The sequence below is a fragment of the Aquila chrysaetos genome, chromosome 8, assembly GCF_900496995.4.
Source record: "Aquila chrysaetos chrysaetos chromosome 8, bAquChr1.4, whole genome shotgun sequence".
NCBI classification, from domain to species: domain Eukaryota; kingdom Metazoa; phylum Chordata; class Aves; order Accipitriformes; family Accipitridae; genus Aquila; species Aquila chrysaetos.
Window position 1 is genome coordinate 43,856,296 of NC_044011.1, and position 16,831 is coordinate 43,873,126.

At 55.8% G+C, this 16,831-nt stretch overlaps 1 protein-coding gene across 11 annotated transcripts in view; it reads left to right on the top strand.

The window, feature by feature from the left end:
• The window catches only part of IGSF9B (immunoglobulin superfamily member 9B), a 50,621-nt gene extending 40,715 nt beyond the window's left edge, over positions 1 to 9,906 (top strand). For 7 of the 11 annotated variants that reach the window (XM_030022535.1, XM_030022537.1, XM_030022538.1 and 4 more), the window contains one exon: positions 30 to 9,906. The gene's annotated coding sequence lies outside the window, so the exon portion shown is untranslated. The remainder of the gene's footprint in view (positions 1 to 29) is intronic. The other 4 variants (XR_003924612.1, XR_003924613.1, XM_030022530.1 and 1 more) reach the window with 4 other exon arrangements.
• Positions 9,907 to 16,831: the final 6,925 nt, after the last annotated feature.

Below are 16,831 nucleotides of genomic sequence, written 5' to 3' on the forward strand. Positions count from 1 at the left end.
GACAGAGCTTTTGACATCTGCTTCTGCAGCGCGTGTTTAGGGAGAAAGTGTGGAATTGAGCAGCTGGCCCTCAATCGCCGGAAGAAATTAAATGACACAGGGTGTAATTAATTGACAAGAAACTAACAACCTAGACGGGAACTGGTAATCCTATGAATCTGATTATGATAAAAACACGACCAAATAATCCCAGGAAAGCTGTAATTGTGAAAATCTCCCTGCCTCCCCCTTCCCAGACTCCTTTTATGTGAAGATAACAGCAACAAAACCATCCGTGACATCTTTCCTTACCTATCTCTGAAAGGGAAAACCAGAAAGACCCCGAGCCTTTGAATTGGTCTGAGAAGTGAGAAATCGCCATTTGTCTGTGCAAATGCATTTGAACCTTGTTAACGCGTACTCACCACTGTGCGAGCACGCAGGTATGGGACTGTTTTTATCCAGGGGTGTTTTCCCCCAAGTATGGTGTGTGTCAGCTTTGATGAAGGGTGGTTTTGATTAGTTCTTCCCAACATGCCGTATATCGCTGGCGAATGTTCTTCAGTACTGTGTAGTAACGTGATTTCTTACTATGGTAACGTTTGTAATCTTTATTCATAACTGCGAAACGGGGAGATGCTGCTGCAGGTGTGCGGGCGAAGGGGGTTTGGCTGCATGGTCCCAAAAGCCTCTGTCGGCAGATGCTGAGCCCAGGCGAGAGCAGCTGGAAAATCCCCGGCTCTGCGGATGGAGATGGATGGCTCCTTGGTGCGACCGCGCAAAGCTAAGCCCGGCGTTTCGCGTCAGCTTAAAATGCATTGCTGCTGGTTTCACTGTTTTCCCTTTCTTTTTCCTGCTCCAGCCTGGCCGTGTAGGCTGTGACACCCTCCGGGGTTTTGTCCCTCCCTTTGCCCCATCCAAGGAGACCCGCTGTTCCCCTCTCGGTAAAGCTGTTCTAACTCTTCACCAGAATGTATTTCCTCTTCAAAATACTTAGGGTAGGTTTGGCGGCCGGTGGTTTTCTGGATTGCATAGGCCTTTTTTTTTTTTCTTTTTCTTTTTTTTTTCTTTTTTAGCAGGAAAGGTGTAGCCTGCTCTGAGAAGAGCCGGGCTTGCTTTCCTGCTCTGCCTCCACTCTCTGACTGCGTGGCCTTGGGCAAGTCACTCAACCTCTCTGTGCCTCAGTTCTCCCATCTGTAAAATGGGGATAAGTCATATTTGAGCACTTTGGACAAGCACTTGGTTCCTACAGACTGCAAGTGCTACGTAAATGCTGAGTGCTAATAGCAAGTGATCCCTACCTTTAAAATACTTAGAGATTTTTTTTTTTTTGAAGTGGTAAAATCAACCGCTGCATCCAGGTTTGCACATTTCTTCCTCTGCGGTAAAGTGCTAAACCCTCCAGCCTGCCTGGGAATAAAATACCAAATGTTTCACGTGGATATTCTTGCTTTGAGTGGATTCAGGCTGTAAAAGAAGCGTCAGGAGAATCGAAGAGCCTGTAGGCATGTTTTTTGCCCCAGGCTCTCCATTTGCATGGGAAACTTTTGTTTATTCCCAGGTAGAATTGCCAAGAGATTCTCTGCAATCTCGCCTTTAATTCTGCTTTGCCTTGGTTATTGCTCTTGCTGCTGGTTGAACCTCGAAGGGCTTAGATGTTTGGAGAAAGACGCCAGCTCTCAGCCGGACGGTCGGGTTATGGCCACTCCGACCACACCACAGTCCCCGGGAGCTTTTAGGTCGGAGCCTGTTTATCGCTCTGCCTAGAAATACCTGGTTTTAGAGGTTGTGCTTCCTCTTCCAGCAGGACGCTCGGAAACCTGCAACCACAAAAAGCAGAGCACCGCGTCTTTTCTGATCTCGAAGCCCTCACTTAGGTTTGAACCGCTTGACAATGAATCCTTGAAATCGATAGCGAGATATTTCCGAGCATTAACAACTTTGTGTAGGTGGTCTTCAGACCGTGAGCAGGTTTGTCTCGGGAAGGAGGGAGGGTCTCGTGGAAATGCCCCTCTCTTTCCAGCCTGCACCAGGGCTTTTTATTGAGTATGTGACGAGTGACCTGATGTAAGACCCTCAACTATCAGAGTGAGAATTCAACTTCGCTAACAGTATGACTGCGAATTTCTTTTATTTGAGTGTGTTTTAGGGATTTCCCTAGAATCCGCTCGGATCTGACTTGAATTAATGCCGTTCGCCCGCTCGGCAGCGGGGAAAACTCTGCCTGGCTAACTTCAGCTCGCCGGTAACTTCAGCGGCAGCGGCTCTTGCCGCGCGGAGGCGAGCCGGGCTGCTCCTGACGGACAGGTGACAATCGGGGCCGGGGAATGCCCCGGCTGGGGGGAGGCCTGGAGGCTTTGTGCTGGCCGTGCCGCAGCTGACTTGCTCTTCCTTTTTGCTCTCGTTGCCTCAACCTCTCTAACAGAAGGTTGGTTTTTCATTTGAGTGCTTTCCAAACTATTTATGACGCCCGTTCGCGCGGGCAAGGCGGTGTCTTCAGGCTCTTGAGGTCGCTACCTCGGGACCGTGCCCCCATCCCGTCTTAAGGAGCTCTAGAGGACTTGGAGCGCAGGGAAGGTTGATGGAGCGTGCCAGCTTGCTGGGTCAGTCTTTTGAGAGTTGTTTTCCTTTTGCAGGTGTTTTGAGCCGCTGGGCCCCCTGCTTTTCATGGTCTTCGACCTTTAGAGGCTGGAGCTGCAGCCCTCTCTCTTTCAGCCGTGTACCTGCCACGCTGCTGGAGTGGGAAATCCCGCCCGGGCGCCTCGTGGAAGCGGCTCTTCCCTAAAACCATCCTTAACTCCTTTCCCCGCTAGACCGAGTTACCTTCCGATAGACTCAGGCCGTGCTTTGGCAGACGGGCTCACCTCTTGCTTTGGCAACCTCCTCGCTTCTCCCAGCCCTCTGGTTTCCATGCCCTTCAGGGGGTCGCTCCTCTCTCCTCCCGTGGACCTGGGACATCGAAGCTGTGTCAGACGATGCCAAACGCTTCCCCCATTTCATCCCTGTTTGAACTCCGTTTCGCTTTGGTGGTTTGCAAACACAGCTGCTGTTGCTTCATTTTTTTTTTTTTTTTTTTCTTTCATGCTGCAAAATATATCTTGATTTTTATCTTCCTGGGCCAAACTCTCTTATTTTGTAAGCTTGTCTGAGGTAGACGGCTCTTGTTTTATCAGTAAGCGTACAATTCCTCCTTGCACGTTGCGAACGTGACGCGTTTCATTAGGTCCCTTGGAAAATCCTGGGCCACGGTGAAAAAACACCTCTGAATTGTAAGAATATTTGTCCCCGGGCTCTGCCGAGGCCTCGGTGCAGTGGGCGCCAGCCCTGCTTTGGGTGGTCCTTGCTGGTGCCTCCGCCTGCGAGGTGGCCGTGGTGGGGACGTTCCAGCGCCGTTTTCGTGCCGCCGTGGGGGTTGCAGGATTCAGCCGCCCCGGGCCGGGGGAGGTAAAGCGGAGAGGTAGGTACGGGGGTGTCGCTGGGGTCCCTCGGAAAGAGGGGGTGGTCGTGGGGTGCCGTCCCTCGCCCCCTCTCCATCAAATGTGTGCCATCCCGTTGCAGGCAGGCGGTGGGGCAGAGCGAACGCTTCGCCTGGTTTTCCGGCGGGAGCTGCTTGAGCGATCGAGGATGCCTATTTTTAAGGTGACTTTGCTGTGCAAACCCACAGAGGCTTGGTTTTGCAATGTTGACGTGAATGAAAACGCAAGTTAGTAAGTAAGGAGAGAGGGAGGGTTTAGGGCTCGCTTGCGGGGCCCCGTTTCTGTGCCTGCCGTTAATTGCGTCCGTGGGCAATTGGAGTGATGGGTTTGTAGGATGGGGGGAGCTGGAGGGTCCTGGGGTCTCTTCCCAGCTCCGCCACACACCTGCACTAGGAACCTGGGCTGGAGCCCTTGGTGGAAGGCACCGGCATCCCCGGACCGCCAACACAGTTTGTGGTCTCGCCGGGTGGGTGCGTGGGTTCCCCCCGGGCAGAGTGGTCCCCGTGAGCTGGTGGGGAGTGTCTCTGTGAGCAGGGATGCTTTTCCCAGGGTAGGACGCTCACTGCTGTTCCTGTGTGTCGGTCACTCGTGACTTGGAGGCTGGTTTCGGTCGCTGGTGGGCTCCAGGCTGTTGATCTGGCGTTTGTCTCTTTGTCAGCTGGTTCGGTGCCACCCGCTTTGGAGGAAGGCTGGAGGTGATGGTGTTTGGATATATAAATGTAAAGGGAATATAAAGGGAATAACAGCTTTGCCGTACCTACCTCCAGGCGTGTTTGAGGGCTTAGGGTTTGTGCTCAGCAGCCCAGGCACGGTCCCGGCAGGGCTTAGTCGTGTCTTGGGGCATCCGGGCACGACACACGCATTCGAGACTTATTGCTGCAGTCTGTATTAGGACGAAATCTGCCTGGCATTTGGGTTTCTCCTGCTTCAGGCAGTGATGTAGATTTGGGAGTTCTCCGACTTTTGGGTTGGTTTCAGCTGTAGTTCTTGGCTGGGGGTATTTTTCAGCAAGGCTGGACCGGCTGCCGGCTGCCTTCAGGGATTTCCACACATCCCGCGTGGGCTCGCTGTGGCCCCGGGCTGGCAGAGTCGATGCTTTTTGTAGAAGGAAATCTTTTTAAGGAACCAGAGTAAAATGCAACTGTATATATGAGATATAAATACATAGAGAAGCGTAGGACAAAGATAGATAGGTATGCAGAAGTCCAGTAGATTTGCATGTCGGGGGTATGTTTGTCTCTAGGGGAGAGTGTTTAGAGCCACGGTGGAGGGGGGGGATTGGGATGGGCAAAGTCGGGTAGGGGCTGGGAGCAGCCGGAGCCCGGGGGGGATTTGGGAATGGACAGGCACAGCTGCCCCACGGCAAGCGTGACCTGCACTGCATCCCTGCTGCACACGACAAGATAGCTTTTTTTTTTTTAATTTTTACTTCCCCCCCCCCCTTTTTTTTTTTTCTTTGTTCATTGTATGTGACTCACCCTTGGGCTGTGATATTGAGAAGCAGGAGTGACAGTTCCTCTCCTCTGCATGTCCGACGCACGTGGGGCATGACATGGGAAAGAGACGTCACGTTGCCTCATCTCTGGTGCAATCGTTTAAAGAAAAAGCACCACTACACAGAAACCCTTCTCTGAAGTCCCTCTAGATGCTGCTCTCCGGTTACTCATGTGTAAGCATTTTGCTTTGCATCTCTTCTTCCCAGAAAAGCATGAGTCAGAAGGGATAAGAGGGATACGGCTAAATTTGTCCCTTGGGCTGAGGAACGTGGCGCCAGCCGTGCCAGCCAGTCCCAGCAGTGGCTCCTCGGCAGGACAGGATGTTCTTCAGAGTGTCTCTATTTTATTTTATTTTATTTTATTTTTATTTTTTTTAAAAAACCTCATTAGCAGGACTTTTTGGGTCTGAAGCATAGAGGGGATTTGTTCACCAACGATGCTGGAGCCCGTACAGCCAAAGCGTCCAATGGCTCCTGACACAGGGGTGGCCGAATTCAGGCTGCGTGCCCGCTGCTCTCCAGGAGCCCATCCCTGTGCTGTCTGGGCATGGGGTAACCCTTAAAGAAAACAGGATGTTTAGTCCCATTTCCCCTCTTCAGCTTAGTGGTTTGGGTTTTTTTTGTTGGTTTTTTTTTTTTTTAATTTTTTTTAAGTATCTTTACTCCTCCCTGCCTCTGTTAGCAGAGGAGGAAAGGCTGGGAAGCCAATTTGTTCCTGTTAGAGGTGACTGTTGAAATCTGTTGGGGAAGCACATGAGCCAAGTACTAGAGGCTGAGGAAGCAGCGATGGCATCTCTGACTTGCCCACGCCTGCGCCAGCAAAAGAAGAAACTTGGCGTTGCGCTTAATTTCCATCAACCTGTACATCCCCTCACGGTGAGGACCGGTGCGGAGCTGCTGGTTTCTGGGAAAGGGGCTGGAGGTGGGAGCCTGTTCCCCTCCTTGGATGCCAGGTTTCCCCGTTTTTCCTGTTTATATGTGTTTTGGCCTGCCAGGTTTGTGTTGTCTAAGCTGTCTGTTCCTCATCATTTGTGCGGCAGTAGGCGTCTTGCCCAGTGATGCTGGGTAACCTCAGGATACGTGCCGACGAGCATCCCCAATCCCCAGGGCTCTGGCTGTCTTTTGATACGTGCATGGATGGACGAAGGACCGTACCTAGGGAGGGGGGGTGGGCAAGAGAAACGGGGGGCAGACAGGCTGGTCCGGGCTTAGGGGGTTCGGATGTCAAAAGCATGCACTGTAGTGGTAGCTAAGGATTTTTATACTGGTTGCAGTGGGGCGGGACACGCGGTATGGAGGGGCTGGCATCCCCCCGGGGAGGAGGGTTTGCCCAGATTTTTGCTTTACCATCGAAACGACAATTTCTGTCCCAGGGGGGCTTTTATTCTTGTTCTCCTGAGGTTACAGGGGACCAAGAGGGCTGCAAAGGGGGGTGCCCAGCTTCCTGGGACAAGGCAGTCCTGTGGTCTGAAAGCTCCTCTGATTTCCACCCACTCCCCCCCAGCACTTACGTTAAAAAAAAAAAAAACAACAAAACAAAACAACCGACTTGCGAAATGAGCCCCAGTATCTCTATCTAAAGAAATGATATTGGTGTATTGAAACTGCATTGTATATAAAATGAAACAAATATATATTTACTTTCTATTTTAGAAGGGGGGGAGAATAAATATTTAAAATAATTCCTTAGTAATAGGTGTCAGAAACTTCTGTGCAGCATGAGAGAGGCTGTCAGAGGTGGGGAGAGTCTGAACAGCGGGAGCAGAGCGAGTATTTTTACATTATATTGCGCTTTGGCTTCGCTGCTTCTCCATCCACCTATAAATAGACAAAAATATATATACAAATATATATATATAAAAAAAAATTATATATATCTAAGTCACATAGCTGTTTTATTTTTGTATCCATGCCTAGTGCTGTTTGAGCAATACGGTGGCGAGGGAGAGGGGGGCTGGGCAAGTCTGGGGGGCTCGTGGGGGTCCACCGGCTCCGGCTGCCGTCCCGCCGCCGGCTCAGCGTTGCTGCTGTTTGCTGTCGCGTTGCTGTTTCGATAGAGAAAAAAATTGAAAAGGGAAAAAGCCCGGCAATGGGGGGGGAGCCCGGGCACCCCGTTTGCTGCCAGCTTGCCCTGTGCCGCAGCGAGGTGATGGTGTTTCCACCGAGGGCTGTGTCTTGCTTGGGGTTTGGGGTGTTTTTTTCTTTTTTTTTTTTTTTTTTTTTTCCCAGAGAAATAAGACGAATTTCAGCTCCAAGGGTGCTATTTTTGGTGGGAAGGACCAGGCCGGTTGCAACCCGGCGGGGACGGGGAGGACTCTGCGGGGACGAGCTCCCCACGCCGCTACCTCGCCGGGTGCTGTCGGCCACCCATCCTCACCGCCTTCATAAATCCTTAGGGTTTACGAAACCCTCGTACGGTTTATGGAGCCCCGCAGAGCCGCCTGGGTCACCCCGGCGGCGTCTCCCCGGATCCCCGCGCCCGGCCGGAGCAGGGCACCTTCTTCCGTAGGCACGTCAATACCTCTACAACCGACAAAAGATTTCCGACCATCAGGGTTTTAGTGGTGTCGTGGAGGCTGCCGGTACCGGGCTGGGTGCCGGGGTGGGATTCGGGGCTTTCCCTGCCCCGGTGGGTGAAACGGCGTCGAGCCCCGGCTTGGTGGGCAGCAGGCGCGGTGGGGAAGGTGCCGGGGGTGCTCGGGGCTTTTCCTGCAAAACAGTACGGACCCGCCAGCAACCCCCCCCCAACCCCCCAACCCTCTTTCCCCCCATGCACGCAGGCGACGAGGGGGAGAAGAGCCAGTTTTTTGGGACTGAGCGACGCCAGCGAGTGGCGAGCCATCCCCTCCGCCTTCCTCGGGCAAGGATTTGGGGATTGCCTTTGGGCAGCAGTGAGGGGGGGGCTTCTGCTCTCCTCGGGCTGGGTCTCCGTGGCTCTCGGCCCTGTGCGGCACCCAGATGCTGGTTTTTGGGCTCAGACGTCCCTGCGGCGAGGCAGGGGACGGTGGTGCAGAGCCTGGGTGCTCCCATCCCTCCGGGATCGGGCAGAGGTCCCTTGCCGTTGTCATGCCGTGTCCCTGACCGGCCGAGGCACGAATGTAATGCCCAGGAGCTGGCCCCCTCGCAGCGGCACCGTGTCCTCCATAGGTGTCACCCGTATTTTCCATGATATTTCTGTCTTCTTCGTCGGGGGGGACGGGGAGGGGGGGTGGGGGGGGTGATGTTTCTAATATCGAGCCAAGATTTGTTCAGCACCAATTCTTGATATCAAAGCAAAGCATGTTTGATGGGACTAACTTGCATTTATTAGCAGTAAATACATAAGTGAGTATTTTATATGTTTAAAAAAAAAAAAAAAAAAAAAAAAAAGAAAAAGGACGTGAGGAGAAAGAGAAGGGATGAGATTTCTCACCGGTTGGTGTCCGGGCTGGGGGGCTGCATTGCCCCCCGGCTGGCAGGGCTTTGGGGTATTGCTGAGGGGTGGGCTGGGGGGCGGGCAGCTTTCTCCTTTCCCCATCTCCCCTGGAATCACTTACAGAAAAAAAACAGGAAAAAAAACCACAAAAAAATGTTTACAAAGCACACTTTCCACAGTACCGTTAACCCTCTGGATGCCAAACAGACACATAAAGAGCCGTTCCTCCCCGGGCACTGTGCGATGAAGGGGCGACTGTGCCATCAGCATCGTCCTGCTTCCCTTGGGTTTATTTATTTTTTTTTTTTTGTACGCGCAACCCCGCTTCCTCCATCCACCGCAGCTGCGTGCATCTGGCGGGAGCTTGCTTTTTTGGGGGGTGTTTGCTTCCTGCCCCCTCCCAGGCTCTTCCCACTCGGCTGTTGGGAGCGGTGGGAAGAGCTGTGTGGGAAAGCGCCCGTCTCCGCTCGGGGAGATTTCGGCTCAGTGGGAGATGCCGGCACCCCCTCCCTGCCCTCCCACGTGCACTTTAAGGCCAAACTTCTCTTTTTTTTCTCCACGGGGCCAGCGGAGAGCAGGCAAGGGATGCTCCCGCAGCCCCAGGGGAATGCAGGACCTTCCGTACGGCTGTGCGGGCTCCGGTCCCTTTGTGTTTCCCGCCTGGGAAAACCCTATAGAAATCCTCCTGTGGAAACACTTACATCGCCGTAAGTTTGTCGAGCCATCCTTTGGGCATTCGGAGATCACACCTGTGCGCCAGCTCCCGGGAAGCATCCCTGGATCCCCCGGGGAGCATCTCCAGCTCTCCCAGGGGAGCATCCCTGGCTCTCCTGGGGAGCCTGGACTTTTTAATCCCCTTTGATAGGTTTGTAGAGTCTCTGAACCCTGGTAGACCTCCATAGGTAGCTCTTGATTTAATTGCCTCCTAACTTCATAGTGTTTTCCCCTAAGGCAGGATCTTCTTCCGGACCCAACAGGTCTCTGGTTGCATGGGACAACTTTTTCCTCTTCTTAAGAAGAATTTCTTGCCTATGGATATAAAGACTAGACCATCCAACCTCGTTTCCATTTCTTGAATGTCGAGTATTACGATGTATAACACACGTTAGGGTGCTCTTTGGTGCTGTTTCAATGGTAACCAGTGGAACTGACTTTTTTAAATAACAATAACAATAAAGGAAACTTTAGTACCACTGGTTCCGTAATGTTTGTCGTCGTGACTTTTTTTTTTCTCTTTTTGTTCTTTGTTTTTTTGGGTTTTTTTTAATTTTTACTAAAAAGTGAGTAGCGATCAGCTGCCGAATCTCTGTGGTGTTGATTTTACTGACTTGTGCACTGCGAACCGTTGGCCGCTGCCCGGCTGGGCAGCGTGGGCGGCTGCTGCGAGCCGGGCGGGCTGTGTAACAGGTTGGTGGGAGTTGGGTTCGAGTCGCTTTGTTTTTAAATTGCACACAGCAAAAATAGCATTTGATGGGAGCCCAGACGGCAACTAGAGGGTTAATTTTTGAACTTCAGGTATGTTCCTCAAAAGAAGAAAATAAAATAAAAAAAAAAAAATAAAAAAAATAAGAGAAACAAAACACTATTTTTTCAGTAAGCTTTTTTTTTCTGTAAACGATTTACAAATAAATCTGACATGATGGTGCTGTACCAAAGCCTTATACGAAACTTATTCCGTGCTCTATATAATCTCTCTGTATCTGTATTGTTGCTCTTGGCCTCTGTGCTCGCGAAGGCCGGTAAAATGCCAGCAGGAGGGACCGGCGATGGCGTGCTCGGCATCGGCATCCCCGGGAATGGCCAGGCTCCCGCCCGGAGCTGGTCCGGGACCGCGGGGGGAAGGAAGCCAAATTTCAGCATCGCTCCCCCAGGTGTGCGATAAGGGGCACAAGCGGGGGTCCCTCACCCCAAACTCTCCTTCCGACTGGGTGCTAGCCTGCCCTCGGCAGGTAACCGAGACCTCGCCGGGAGCACTGCCTGCTCCTCCTGGCTGCCCTCCCGGCCCCCCAATTGCAGGCAGCGGCCGGGCAAACTCCGAGCTCATCTCTAAGGGGATAACGACCTGCTGAGCCCCCTCAGCCGGGAGGTTTTTACATCTTCCAGCTCGGCCCGACCTACGCAGCGCTTGGCCGAGGCAGACCTCTCCTGGCTCTCGCCCTGCGAGCCCTGTCCCTGCCCTTCCCCATCCTCCCTGGGGACAGCCGGGAGTTGGGTCTGCTTTGATAGCTCTAAGCAATAATCCCACTCTGCCAAGAAAGTTGGGTCCCTTTGGCTCTTGGACTGTTGTCAGTTAATGAGTAAATGCTAATAAGCCAACAAAAAATTGGAAGAAATGAGAGTTTGAAGCCCTGCCTTACTGGGAGTAGCTGGTCCCTCGGTCTCTGCCTGTTGGGATTTTAAGGCCTGCTGAGTACTTAACAATTTATCGCTGGTAACATTGCATGATCATAGATTGACTTTTTGGTTGGTTTTTTTATTTTAATGTACCCACTATAAGAAATTCTGGCAGTGTTGCAATGTTACGTACAACTAGCCATGCTGTAGGAGAATGATGGGTTTTGGAATCGATTAACTTGCTCCTCATGTAACATTACCCTGCTTCAGAAATGTTTTGTATTTTGATATAAATAAACATTTGCTAAAAAAAAAATAAAAAAATAAAAAAAAGACTTGGTGTCATTGGTTTAGGTTGGGGGGCTGTCGGAAGGAGGGGGGCTGCCCCAGGGATGTTTGCAGAGAGGACGCTTTTCCCTTGGGATGTGGGAGGATGCTGGGCTTTTCCTTGCCCTGAGCATCCCGTGGGGTGCAATAGGATGTAAGGGGGGCCCTCCCGTGCGTCGGGGTGCCCCAAGGTACGTTCTCCTGCCGAATCTCCTGAGCTACGCTGCCACACAGGTCTCCCTAACCTTCAGCAACGCTTTTTGCTCTCTGCTATCCCGTTCAGCCACGCTCGCAGGAGGGCTTATGAAAAAGCTCGCGAGGATCGCGCCCCGCATCCCCCTGCCCCGAGGCTGGGTGCCACAATCTTGGCTCCCATGGGTGCCCTGAATTGGGATTTGCTTTCTGCACCCTTCCCTTGTCCCTGTTGCTCTGGGAGCCCCGTGCCGGCACACGGTTGCCGCGGCACCGGTTCCGGCTCTGACCCAATAATGTGCCAGGTTTGGGGCATCGGTGGTGCTGCCGCTGCACGCCCGGGATGATCGTTTCCACGTGGCTGGTGTACATCGTAGTACAGAAAAGCGTCGGTGCTCCCTTCCCCTCTGCTGGTGCCCCGGTAAGTGGTGGGGCAAGGAAGGGGCTTTGCGGCGGTTTCCCTGCTCCGCGGAGAGCCAGCTGGGGTGGGGGGCTCAGCGGCCGCCTCTTTTCCAGGGAATCCTTGCGGTGGACGTGGGAACGGTCTCGTTGATGGAGCAGTGGCTGCACGAGGTGAGGCTGAGGCACGCGAATGCCGATGCCTGGGATTTAAACGGTCCAGGGAGGCTTTTCCCAGGATTTCATGCCAAGGCAGGGTCAGCATGCAACGGATGGTCCTCCCACCGGCGTGCCGGCGGTTGACGGCGGCTTTGCCGCCTTTGCAGGTTGAAGACGGGACCTCCAGGTTCTTCAGGCGGACGCCGGCTGGCGCGGTGGCACAGCGGGCAGAGTCCACGTCGGCTCCACCGGCGTGCCAGGCGGAGAGCGCGCCGAACCCACAGGTTGCGATCCGCGGGCTGAGCGTGGCCGTGCCCCACAGCAGTGTCTGGGAGCTCGGCGAGGTGCTGGGGATGGAGGGGGTCCCAGGGGATGCTTTGGGATTACGCACGCTCTCAAATGAGAAACCTTCCCATTTGCACCCTCGGAGGCAGCAGGCTTCGGCCACCCTTTGTCTGTGCCATGACCAGGGTCCTCCACCCCACGGCTCCCCGTGCCAAGGCCCCGAAAGCCTCGTCCCTCTCTGCTTTTGGCAGGATAACGTGGGTCTCATTGCGCATCCGCTGGGACGGTCGCTCAGCCACTCTTTCCTGGAGGACAGGACCACGATCCAGCTCTGGAGGCAGAGGTAAAGCCCCGTGGTGCCCACCAGGACCAGCTGGGGATGGGGTGGGATGTGCCGCTGTGCGCCGGGCTGGGGAGCTCGGCGGTGGCGGCTGCAGCACCTTGAGGGGACCGGCACAGTTCTTGCAGCCAAACCCGGGTCTGCTGCGTGCTGGGCATGCCAGGGGACGAGGCGGCACAGGAAGGGCTGGAGCAAATACAAAACTGGTGAGCATCCCCCAGCACAGCCTTTGGGGGGGGGGGGGCTGCCACGTTGCCTGGGGCTCCCCTCGCCCGGAGACCACCCCACGTGCTCTGGCTTGCCGACCCTCGGCAGGTTGAAGCCCAGGCTCCCGTTCACCCTCCTCCTGGGAATTAAAGCCTGCAGGCTTCAAACCCCCCACCCCCTGCAAGGAGAAAGGGCTGGTTGATCCTGGTGGAAAGCCAGCCCTTTCGCTGCCTGCCCAGGGCAGGGGTTCCCGTGCACCCCCCCCCTAACCTTGGCTTGCTGCAGCATGTCCCAGCTGGTGCTCCAAGACAAGCCGGACACCATGCCGGGCACCGAGCCGGACACCGATGCCCAAGTCCTGCTGTCGAGCAAGGACTAGGAGGTAAGAGACCCCCAACACCATCCGATGGGGGGAGGCTGGGTCCCTCGCTGTCTCCCCTGAGGCCAGGGATCCCACCCATCCGCCGCCGCAGTTTCCCTTTCTCGCTCCCCTCTTTTATCCAGGCTGACCCCGCTCTCCGCTCCCCTTTACTGGCTGCCTTTGAAGTTTTTTGCCACCTTTTCGGCGCCAGTTCATCCGGCGGCAGCTCCCCCGCTAATAAAGCCTGCGTACACTGTCGGAGCGTGTGCCGCGTCCGGGAGCGTGCGGTGTGCGTTATACGGCGTGCGTTATACGGTGTGCGGTGCCGCACTGTCCCCGGCCTCGCCGGTGGCCGTGCCACGAGGTGGCGGTGCTGGCTCGGCAGCTCCCGGCGCTGGCGAAGGTAAGGTGGTAAGGATGCAGGGAGAAGAAGCCACCTCGACCTCGACCACCTCCAGCATCTCTGCCGTGCCGGTATCCCCCCGTGGGACTGGGATGGAGGGGCTGCTTCTGTCCGTCCGTCTGTCTGTCCACCTGCTTTCCCTTGAGCCATCCCTGCTGCTCCCCCCGGGGTGCTGGGATCCCCATCGAGCCCCCCCCCCAGCCTCCCTGCAACGATGGATTTTAGGGGTTGGCTGCTCTGCGGGAGGGCGCTCTGCCCTCGCACCCCTCGGCGCGTTGGGGATGCGGCTCGGGGCGGTGCAGCATCTTTGGGTACCAACTCCAGGGCTTCCCAGTTAAACCCCCTCAGTGGGCAGGGATGCGGAGGACGGCCACTCGCACATCATCCCTTGCCGGCTGCCTTTCTCCACACACCGCTCCCCGAAACTGAGTGCGAGGGCAGCCCTTTGCCTTTCCTGGCTTGCCCCGGGGATTCCCACGTGGACCTTGCACACCTCCGCTCTGCCGGTGCAGGGGCCTGGGACCCTCCTGCCGTGGGTGCCGCAACACCCTGTGCCCCAGCAAGGGTGGGCAGAGCCCAGCTGCTGCCCCCCCCCCCCCGCCAGCCTGCCCAGTCGGGGGCTGCTCGGCAGTCCAGGGTGCTCCAATCCAGCTTTGCTCCACGCTGGATGAAGCCCTGTGGGAAGGAAGAGGGGTGAGGTGGGGGGCCAGCCCCCCCCAGCTGGATCCTCTGTTAGGGGGGAACTGATTTATGCTGCATTAGAGGGAAATGAGTGGGCAAATACGAGGTCGTTGGGCTGTGACCGAGGTGTCTGTGTAGCTAAATGATGCTGCAGGAGCTCATCAAGGGGTGTGCGGGTCACGGGCTGGAGGGGCAGGGTGTCGTGGGGATGAGGGATGCTCACCGGGGTGTGGGAGGGGAGCACCGGCGCGCACAGCGGCTATAAGCCCTCGGCACCCCCGGCGTAGGTGGGTAACTCATCTGTGCTGATGGGGCTGGGGTCACACAGGTGTCCCTCGGCAGGGCTTTTAAGTCCCGCAGGGAGACCTGTGGTTTCCCGGGGGTGGTTTGGGCTCTCTCCAAGGGTGCAGGAACCAAAGAAGACCTCGGTTGCGATCACCAACAAGCCAAGGCCAGCGTTTTGAATGTCCCCAGGTAACAAATTTGTTTTTCCTCCCATCCCCAGAGCCAGGCAGCATCCTCCTCCTGCAGGGCTCCGGGTCTGGCCCCTGGCTCTTCCCCAGCCCCGGTGGGGGCCAAATCTCTGCTGCAGGGGTGGGCGATGCTGGCAGGGAGACAGGAGGTCGCAGCAAGGCGAGGGGATGTACGTCTCGCCCTGGGGGGGAAAGCACCGTGCCCACCGCAGATAGGTCTGGCTGGAGGCACAGTTACTGCCTATCAGTGAATTATTGATTGGAGTTACTGCTACGGCTCTGACAACACCATTACTGGCTTTGACTTCATGTTTAAATCATCACTCCCGATAGCTCTGAAAGATACAATCTTTTATTTAAAATGCACTTGGTGGCTTTTTCCGATCCCCTGGCTCTGGTGTGCTGCTGGTGGGGGGGGGGGCTGGGGAGGGGTAACCTGAAGCAGCGCAGGAGGGGAGGGAGCGGTGGGCGCAAGGCTACGGGAGCTTGGTCCCTGCAAGAGGGGCTTCAGGGGTGCTCAAGGTCACTGGTGGCCGACGTCCCTCCCCGGGAGCTGTGCAAATGGGCAGGGGCTGGGTGGTGGGGAGCTGCGCCGCGTTTGGGAGCGTTTGGCTCGGAGCCGAGCACCCAGGCAGGCTCTGAGGGGCTCCTGTCCTGCTCCCCCCCACCCAAAGCTTTCCTTGTCCGAGCTTGCAGGGCAGCTGGGGCTTGGTGGTCTGCGTCATGGACCTGGGGCTGTTTCCCTGTGCCTCGCTTCTCCCCGCTGGGGAATGGGAGTTGCGGGGTGCTCAGGACAGCAAGGCTGGGCAAGGGGGTGAGGGACGTCCCTTCCAGCCTGGAGAGGTGGCTTTGTGCTGGATTTCTGCACTGAGTCCTAGCTGTGCCTTTGCTACCAGATCCCTTGCTCCAAGAGAGGCTGAACAAGATGCCGGCTGCCATCGCCGTCCCTGCCGCAAGAGCCACGGTCCCTTCCCTCCTCTGTCTCGCTCCAGCCTCACCGGGACGCGGGAGCTCTCCTTCACTGAGCGCGGGAGAAAACAAACTTCCATCTCCCGTGCTCAAGATCAGGAGAGAGACCGCGCAGGCGGCCGCGGAGGCTGTGCTGTCCCCTCCGTGCTGCTCCTGCCCTCCGTTCCACATCGGTACCCGGCCCTGCGGCCGCTGGAGCAGGGGGTGAGCATCTCCGGTGCTGTGTGCCCCCAGCCCACCCCGCTTTGCTCTCCCACGCAACCCCTGCCCGTTGCCGTCCCTGCTCCCCGTCCCTTTTGCGTGCCCAGCTCCTAGACCGGGCTTGATGCAAGATGCTGTGCCCGCGCCTTGACGGCTCTTATCTGCCCTGACCTGCCTTTGGGACGTGCAGGGCAGTGGCTGCTGCTCTGGGGCTGCAGGTTTGGGGGCACAGCAGTGGGGGTGGCAGCCCGTCAGGCCAAAATTCACCCTACGCCAAGCTGTGGGGCTCTTTGGGACGCCCCGTGGCATCCCCTGCCTGGGAAGCAGGCATGCAGCTGCAGTGCTTGCCCCGGCAGGGCCATCTGCAGCATGCTGTTGAGACGGTCCCGGTTGCATTTTTATCAGCGTTACCATCCAATATTCCCCGACTGCTTTGTCTTTGCTTTACATTTATCAATATTACCAGCTGATCCTCCAGTCCCCCTCCACGAGTTTATTAATATTGCCCTCTGATCTGCAGGAAGCAGCTGCGCTTTATATTCCAGCCCCATCCCCAGCTCCTCCAAGCCCCGACGCCATGTTTAATTAGATTTTCTCCTTGGCTCAGGCAAACACAAATTGAGCTCCTGGTATCTCTCTCCCGCGCTGGAGCTGGTGCCTGGCCGAGGCGGACGGCATCCTCCATCACATTAATATGCCTGGGCCGTCCGGGGCTGGCGCACATCTCGGGGCGGCGCAGTTTGTGGGGGCTTGCCCATGGGAGGTTATTATTTTTAATTCTCCCCCCCCACACTGTTTTGCGTGGATGGCATTTAACCTGGCAGGGAAATACATTTGCTCGTGGGGGTTCAGGGTGGCTGGGTTGAGGGTTGCTGATTAGGAAGCAGCCCAGGGTTCCCAGACCAGAAATCAGAAGCCGAGCTCGGGGCAGATGCTGCTGAACCCTCTCCCGTTGCATTACCCCCTCCCTGCTGCTCTTGGGCCATTAATGTCATTTCTCCAGGGGTCCTTCTGGGTTTGGCTTTCTCCAAGTCAGCTGCCGGGCAGGGCGCTGGGGACCGGCGCTGGCCTCTCCTGCTGCTCGGTGGCAGCCTTTCCAGATCAGAGGGAAGGAAAATTGTTTATGCAAAGTTTG